At 50.8% G+C, this 8,781-nt stretch overlaps 1 protein-coding gene across 2 annotated transcripts in view; it reads right to left on the bottom strand.

Moving 5' to 3' along the window:
• PGBD2 (piggyBac transposable element derived 2) overlaps nt 1–8,781 on the bottom strand; it is a 55,053-nt gene that overhangs the window by 22,603 nt on the left and 23,669 nt on the right. Inside the window, exon 1 of one of the 2 annotated variants that reach the window (XM_006730517.3) lies at nt 5,900–6,051. The exons of the other annotated variant lie outside the window; for it this stretch is intronic. The gene's annotated coding sequence lies outside the window, so the exon portion shown is untranslated. Of the gene's footprint in view, nt 1–5,899; nt 6,052–8,781 lie in introns of those variants that run through there. 2 annotated transcript variants of the gene reach the window in all.

The raw sequence follows: 8,781 nt of genomic DNA on the forward strand, positions 1-8,781 counted from the left end.
TTTGCTTCTTAAATTCCACATGTAATTGACTTTCTCTGACTTATTTCAGGTAGTATAATACCCTCTACTTCCATCCATATCATCGCAAATGATAAGATTTCATTCTTTTTTTTTTTTTAAAGATTTTATTTATTTATTTGTGAGAGAGAATGAGAGACAGAGAGAACGAGAGAGAGAGAGCACATGAGAGGGGGGAGGGTCAGAGGCAGAAGCAGACTCCCCGCCGAGCAGGGAGCCCGATGCGGGACTCGATCCCGGGACTCCAGGATCACGACCTGAGCCGAAGGCAGTCGCTTAACCGACCGAGCCTCCCAGGCGCCCGGTAAGATTTCATTCTTTTTGATGGCTGCATAATATTCCATTGTGTGTTGGGGGGGGTATATACTACATCTTCTTTATCCATTCATCTGTAGATGGATTTCTGGGCTCTTTCCATACTTTGGCAATTGTGGACATTGCTGCTATAAACATTGGAGTGCATGTGCCCCTTCAAATCACTATGTTTGTATCCTTTGGATAAATACCTAGTAGTGCAACTGTTGGGTCATAGCTCTATTTTTCACTTTTTGAGGAATATCCATACTATTTTCCAGAGTGCCTGCACCAGCTTGCATTCTAGGTTGGCAAAAATTTTAAAGACACACATTATCAAGTGTTGGAGAAGTCAATGAGTAATATTAGAAGCTCCATACTGCTGAAGGGAGTGTAAATAACGCATTAGTATCTACTAAAGTTGAACACACCCAAACCCACCCACCCAGCAATCCACCCCAGGTATTTACCCTGGAGCCGGCATTCTCAGCCTTAGCACTGGTACCTGGAGCTCAACAATTCTTTAGTGTGCGAGAGGGGTGGAGGACATGGGGAAGGCTGTCCTGCACGTCACAGAATGTTTAGCAGCAGGGGTGGACTGTACCCGTTAGATACAGTAGCTCCCCACTTGCCAGGTAGGACAACCAAAAGTGTCTCCCTGTCTCCTCCACACCCATTTTGCCCCTCCCCATGCCACCCCACCCTATTAGATCACCACTGCTCTAATGGACCTACCGTACCTGTGCGCCAGGAGACCAGAACGAGAATGCCCACTCCAACACTGTTTATTTACGATAGCAGAAACCGGAGACAGCCCCAATGGCCACCACTGGAACGGATGCAGTACCATCCGACAGAAAAAGTGAATGAAGAACTTCAGCCACACACCCCACTGAATGAATCGCAAAAATATACTGAGCAAAACACCCCAGAAAGCTTGCCACATGCTTCATTTTATAAGGACCAAAAAGTTAAAACAAAACATATATATATAATCTGCAAACACACACACGGTAAAACTATAAAGAAAAGCAAGGAAATGATTAAAAGGAACTGCAGGATAGTGGTTACCTCTGAAGAGAAAAGATGCAATTGGAGCAGACACACAGGATTTCTAAGGTTTTAGTAAAGTTCTATTTCTTAAACTGAGTGGGAGAGTCAAAGTTGTTTCATTATCCCGGCTCATATGCATTTTATATGTATTTTTGCACACTCACACATGCACACACAAAGGCACTGAGATACTTGCACACACATGAGCAAATACTACTGGGGTGACCTGCTCAGTGCCCCTCAGGTGGGCAGCGGTCTGCAGTGATGAGGGAGTGGCAAGCAGAAAGTGTTCATCTGGGGTGTTCCAGAACACATGTATCTTGCACAGCAGGTGGAAGAAGATTAGAAAACAGTCATCTCCCCACTCTACAGTCTCACGAAGAATCTCCTTACAGAACCCTTATTTCTCAAATCCCAGCCTGCCCACACCACAGCTCGTCTCTGACCGCCTCACCTCCTCCTCTGCTCTACTTGACGCTGCATGTAACTTCCCCTACAGCTTTTGAGGAAAGCTCGCTGCCCAACCAGACCACAAGATGCAGCATCCTGGAAACGAGTCCCCACGGGCCCTCGGGGAATCTGAGTACGTGACTATGACCTCTTTGGGTCTCCCACCTCCCTTCCCTGCAGACCTTCCTGGGCACTCAGGCAGGCTGGCTGTGGATGCTAGGTGTCTAAAGAGTGGGAGAAAGACCTGGTCCTTCAAACTCTCTCCCCACTTCCCATTCACAAGTCAGCAGCCTGGTAAGAATGTAGACGACAGAGCCACCAGTGGTGAGCTCTGTGACCACAGGCAAGTCACTGACCTTGTCTCACCTATAAAATGGGATCTTCGAGGTACCAATCCTAGTAGGGTTGCTGTGAGGACAAGAGTCAGTGCATGTGAAGCTCTATAAGCATTAGCTATCATTTCAGATCCACAACCCCTCACCCACAATTCTCACAAGTCAAAAATGCTGGGAAAACTGAACATTTCTTCAAACTTTAGCAACAAACTCTGGCAGCAAAATCTAAAATGATGGGAGGCTCTTTGCAATGTCTATTTCTATTCCTAACTGTAGATATCCATACATTTTGCTACAGAAATTCTGTGTTTGATTAGGGGTGCTTTAGTATGACTTCGATAAAAATAAAAAAACAAACACGTCTGGCGTTTGGGGTCAGAGAGTGTGACCTCCTGTGCTGCCACTTCAGCCGGGCCCACCTCAGCAGCTCACCTCATCACCCTTTTCTCTGTTGTGCCCCAGGCCCTCCTCTTCCATTCACCAGCACTCAGTGACAGCCCCCACCCAGTCATTGTGACATGGGCCCATCCTTACACCCAGCTGAGAACCTCTCAGGTCACAATTGCAAGGGTCCTGGAATTAGGTCAAGGCCACCAACCAGCCTGGTCCCCAGGGCCCCCCACCCAGCCCCTGCCTCGGCTTGTCCTTCTCCAAGTCAAGGGTTCCTCTCATACGGCTTCCACCAGCTTTCACCTTGATTACCACATGCTGACCTCACCATGTGCCCCATGGCCAGGCAGGTGCAGAATTTATTCACCCTTATATCCCCAGAAGCCAACACAGCTCCTCGCATGCCCCCAGTGAATACCTGCTGAACTGAACAACTCACACCACAGAGCAAATGACCATAGTTCAGGGAACCCAATCCACCACCTCCTCCAACAGGCCTTCATTTCCATTTCTTCTACAGACTTTGAGCCAGCTATTTAGAATAGAACTAGGAACTACTGATATATGCTTGACCCTAACCAAAATATATTTGTAAAGATTCTCTGAAACCATGCACAGGAAATGGAGAGTAGGAGAGAGTCTGTCAATGAAGTCAGTTAACACAGTGGATTCAACCAGGACGGAAAGGGAAGCTAAGCAGCAAGAACAGCAGAAGCTACTTCTCCCTTTCAATGCTCCTCTGGCTGTTCTCTCTAGGTTCTCCATCCCCGCCTGTGTGGCTCCCTCTCGCCCTGCCTGACAGCACCAACAGAGAAATGGAACAAGAGTACGCCGTGCCCCTATATGCTACGCAAATTCCCAACAACAATAACGTTCAGGTAGAGGCTGTTAAGCAACCATATTAAGTACCCCAACACTTCCTCATTCATTTGGAAAACATCAAAAGTGTGTACCAGGTGCTAAGCATGTATGTGTAAAATTGCCACTTTAACAGGGCTACCAAGGAGAGATGGTGGTAGAGATTAGGCTCTGCAAAACAGGACCTGGACCTAGTTAGGGAGGTCACAGAGAACTTCCCTAAGGAAAACATGACTAGATGGAGATCTGCAAGAAGAGTTAAGAATTCCCTGAGTAGACAGGGAACAGAATCCCGGTAGGGGAAACAGCAAACAAGGAGAAAAGCAAAGCCAGTCAGAGCAGAGCAGGGAACCTGAGGGAGAGGATACAAGAAGAGGCTGGACCAGCCATTTCAGGGCTTTGAGGGCACCATTAAGAAGACTTACCTTTGTCCTACAGCACAGGGAAGTTTTATTTATTTATTTTTACATCTTTAATTTTAAGTTTTTATTTTTTTTAAAGATTTTATTTATTCATTTGAGACACAGAGATAGAGAGCCAGTGAGCATGAGCAGGGAGAGAGGCAGAGGGAGAGGGAGAAGCAGGCTCCCCGCTGAGCCAGGAGCCTGATGTGAGGCTCGATCCCAGAACCCTGGGATCATGACCTGAGCCGAAGGCAGACGCTTAACCGTCTGAACCACCCAGGCGCCCCGTAAGTTTTTATTTTAATCCCAGTCAACATACAGTGTTATATTAGTTTCACGTATAGAGTGATTCAATAATTCTATGTATCACCTGATGCTCATCACAAGTGCTCTCCTTAATCGCCATCACCTATTTAACCCATGCCCCCACTCCCATCCCCTCCAGTAACTATCAGTTTGTTCTCTATAGTTAACGGTCTGTATCTTAATCTTTTTTTTTAGTGAAGGGAAATTTTAAAAGATTACAGACAGTATGACACAATCACTTGTACATTTTAATAAGCTTAGTCTGACTGTGGTGTGGACAACTGAGTGAGGGCACCAAAGCGAGCACAGGGAGACAAAAGGCAGGACGGTGGTTCCCATGGAGAAAAGTGGGGCAGCCCAGGAAGGGTTCAAAAAGGAAACCAAGTCTGGATGGACTAGGGGTAGGGAAAGAGCTCATCAGGGAGGCCTTCCCCAGGAGTGGCTGAGTGGCTAGGGTAGGGTGGTATCATTCACAGAATCTGAGGGCACCAGAAGAGGACCAGATGTGAGTGAGCTGAGATATACTCATACTGAGACAGAAATGCTCTTGAGATAGCCCATGAAGGTATCGTGTACGCCACAGGCTATGTGAGTCTGGAACAGAGAAATGGCCTGGGCTGGAATCATCAACGATGAGTTTTCTGAGGATCTGTGGTATGCTCAAAACCGCAAGAATCCTTGAAGCCACAGGAGATCACCCAGGGAAAATACCCAGACTGAAAGAGAAGGTGGCCAAGGAGGGCATCTTCAGAGATATCAGGACAGGAGAAGGTAGGCCTGAGAAGTAGGAGGAGAACCAGGAGAGGCTGACCGGCTAGGACGAGATGGGTCAAGGCACAGAGGGTGACCACGAGTGCCAAAGCTGCCCGAGGCCCTGCTGGACATTGGTGGGCCTGGCACAGAGCAAGACCCTTTGATTTGAGACCTGGTGCTTCCAAGGCCACTCTGAAGGATCTGGGGGTGGGGGTGGGGGGCGGTGAGAGGGCCTCCACTGTTTAAAATGTAAATTTTTCCAATGAGACAACTAAATGCAACTAAATCCTGACTTGGATCCCATCCCACAGAAAGGAAATGGGTGCGAGGAGCAGGACAATCCGAATAACACCTGTAGATACAGTGTCCTAGCTTTCCTGTTCTGTTAACATTTGGGGAGTCTAAGGGAATAAAAGGTGAGAATACTTTGTACTAGTTTCTAAACATCTTTTTAATTCTGAAATTATTTCAAAAAGAATTAAAAAAAAAAGACATTTTATAAATGTAAACGCCTCAAAGTTGAGCCACGTGCAAAACGGCTCCGGAAAAGCCTTTGCGAGACAGCGGCCCCCTGCCCCCGCCCCGGTCACAACACCAAACGGGAAAAGGGAGACGAAGACAAAAGCCACTCCGCAACCGCAGGGGCAGGCGGAAGCGACGGAAGCGCCCGCACGTCGCAGGGCCACCCCTTCCCTGACGGTGCGTGGCACGCGCCCCGCGCCCACCAGGCCCCACCGCAGCCCCGGCCCCGCCCTCGGGTCCCGGCCACCGTTCCCCAGGGCGTCCTGCGTCAGAGCACCCGGGCCGCCAGAGGCTCTCAGGCAGGCGGGCCCGCCCCGCTGCGGGAGCGCCGCTGCCCGGCCCGCGCAGCTCGGTGCCCAAGAGCCCATTGTCCCCGAAGCAGTCCCTCCCGCCCACCCTCCGCGCGCGGCACCGAGGGCCCTGCCTCGGGCACCGTTGAGAAAACGCAACGCCAGGCCCTGCCTCTCACACACGCAAACCAGCGCGGGTCAGCGACTCGGGCGGGCCGGCGCCTACCTCCGCGCTCCGGGCGGCCGAAGTCTCGCCGAGCTGCGCGGGACGCCGCGCGACGCAACGAACCCCGAGCGCCCGGCCTAGCCGGCTGGGGCGTCGCGGCCGCGCAACGTCCGGCACGAGAGCGCTCGCGGCGCCGGGGCTCGCCTTCTGTGTCCCGCCCCGGCCACGCCCCGGCCACGCCCCGGCCACGCCCCCGACCCGAGCCACCACCGAGAGGCCCGGGCCTCCGCGGAGCCTAGAGCGGACTGGAAAGTGCCTCCGCGGGCCGGGAAGAGCGGCCGCAGCGTCCGCGGACTTGCCCGCCGGCTGCGCGCGCCCAGCTGGCCGCCGAGGGAGCGTGGACGCGTTTGCGGCCCCTGCTCGCGAGGGCAGGACGCCGTCTCTCTCTCTCTCCAGGCTGGTGGTTCTGTGAACGGGAAGATGCAGGGGGTCTGTGGGAAAAGACGTCTTCGCTGTCTCCGCATAAGAAAAGTCATTCCAGGCCCCCGGCCGTCGCGCCAGAGAGCGTGAGAGCCGACGGCGGACACACGGTCGTGAGGGCACGGCAAGCCCGCGGCGGACTCCCAGGGCCGGGCCGGCGCGCACACTCCCCGCTACCTTTGCAGGACCTGAACCGCTCGGAGCACCCGGGTACAGCACCGAGTGGAGCCCCGAACGGGTGCGGCCGGCCGGGCTGCCGTCGGGTTTGGCCCGGACCCAGTCGGCTTAGGGTGACTTCTTCCCCCGCCGTTACGGATTCCCCTCGGGAAAACCGCGTCAGGAATGTGCTCCCTCAGCTTGGAACTTCCCCGGTCCTGTTCGGAGGAGGAGACGCTGCTTGGGGAAGGACCCCGCTTTTCTCTTCTTTTCCTGTGCCTGGGCGTGGTTGTGTCTTTGGCTCCACACCCACCAGAAGCGGACGCAGTTTTGGGTAACAGTTCTCCGGGGCGGCCCCAGACCAACAGCTGCCTCCCCTGGGAACTTGATAAGCAAGCGAATCCTGGAGCGAAGGCGAGCGAGAAACCGAGGGCGGGCCCCCCAGCCCGCGCCTGTGTCCCTTGAGGTGATCCCGATGCGCACTAGGCTTTGAAAACCGCTGTTCCGGGACGAGATTTCTTAACCTCCGCGGTCGGGACGTGCTGGCCTGGGTAATGCTTTGTGACGGGGCCTGAATCACCAGATAAAGTGCATGGTGAGCTGTTAACTTTGGTTTTCAGGTAAACAACAGTGTTAATTTAAGATTCACAGTTAATTGAGAGTTCTGCATTTTATTTGGAGACACTACCCCTTGTGCATTTTTTTTTTTTAAAGATTTTATTTATTTGAGAGAGAGAGAATGAGAGACAGAGAGCACGAGAAGGAAGAGGGCAGAGGGAGAAGCAGACCCCCTGCCGAGCAGAGAGCCCGATGCGGGACTCGATCCCGGGACTCGATCCCGGGACTCCAGAATCATGACCTGAGCCGAAGGCAGTCGCTCAACCAACTGAGCCACCCAGGCGCCCCCCCTTGTGTATTTTATTTGCTATATCTGGCAGTTTTAATTGTAGACTATTTGAACATCCCCGGCCTCTACCTACTAGGCGTCAGTAGCGCGACACCCTTGTCCCTCCAGTTACAACCAAAAATGTCTCCAGTGTCTTCGATGTTAAATAAAAAATTCAACTGAGTAAATTTTAAAGAGGTTTAAAGGCTTTATTAAATAATTCACAAAACAGGCAGCATCCCATCTAGCAAACAGAAGAATGCTATGAGGAATTATACAAAATGGAAAGTTTTTGTAGAAGGAAGGTGGGACGAGAAAGCTATTAGCAAAAGAAAAGGATTGTTCCCACTCGTGGGGAAAGGCAAGGAGTCTTATCTGCAGTTGACCTCATCTGCCTTTGGGGGATGGAGAGGGCCCATGGGGAAGACTGGCACTGATCAAAAAACATTCTTTACTGGTAAAGACTACATTTCGGGTGGAGGTTGAAACTGCAAATATTATTTTTTTATGTATTTTTTGTTTACAATTTCTTTTTTTTTTTCCTATTTTTAAAAGATTGTATTTTTTTGGGCGCCTGGGTGGCTCAGTTGGTTAAGCGACTGCCTTCGGCTCAGGTCATGATCCTGGAGTCCCAGGACGAGTCCCGCATCGGGCTCCCTGCTCGGTGGGGAGTCTGCTTCTGCCTCTGACCCTCCCCCCTCTCATGTGCTCTCTCTCTCTCGTTCTCTCTGTCTCAAATAAATAAATAAATAAATAAATCGTTAAAAGATTGTATTTTTTAAAGTAATCTCCACACCCAACATAGGGCTTGAACCCGCAACCCTAATATCAAGAATCGCATTCTCTATTGAGTTAGCCAGATGCCCCTAAACTGCAATTAAATTAGTATTAATCCTCAGTTTAGGAATTCAACCTAAGTGACACCATTTTGGGCCTGTGGTTTTCTTTGTAACATTGGGGAAGCAAAATCCCCCCTTCACCTCAACCCACCCTTACCTTCACACCTTGAGGATCACTACTTTATAAGATACATGGGGCAGTGTACTTGAGAGAAAAGGGTGACTTAGCTTCAAAGAGTTTGTCTGTTGGGTATTAAGGAGGGCACGTACTGCATGGAGCACTGGGTGTTATAAGAAAACAATGAACCATGGAACACTACATCAAAAACTAATGATGTGGGGCGCCTGGGTGGCTCAGTCGGTTAAGCGACTGCCTTCGGCTCAGGTCATGATCCCAGAGTCCCGGGATCGAGTCCCGCATCGGGCTCCCTGCTCAGCGAGGAGCCTGCTTCTCCCTCTGACCCTCCTTCCTCTCATGTTCTCTGTCTCTCATTCTCTCTCTCTCAAATAAATAAAATCTTTAAAAAAAGAACTATAGTCCTGAAAGTTGCAAATATCTAGCAAAAACAACAAAATCTTAC

Source organism: Leptonychotes weddellii, chromosome 7 (genome assembly GCF_054177405.1).
Source record: "Leptonychotes weddellii isolate Sample4059 chromosome 7, ASM5417740v2, whole genome shotgun sequence".
Lineage (NCBI taxonomy): Eukaryota > Metazoa > Chordata > Mammalia > Carnivora > Phocidae > Leptonychotes > Leptonychotes weddellii.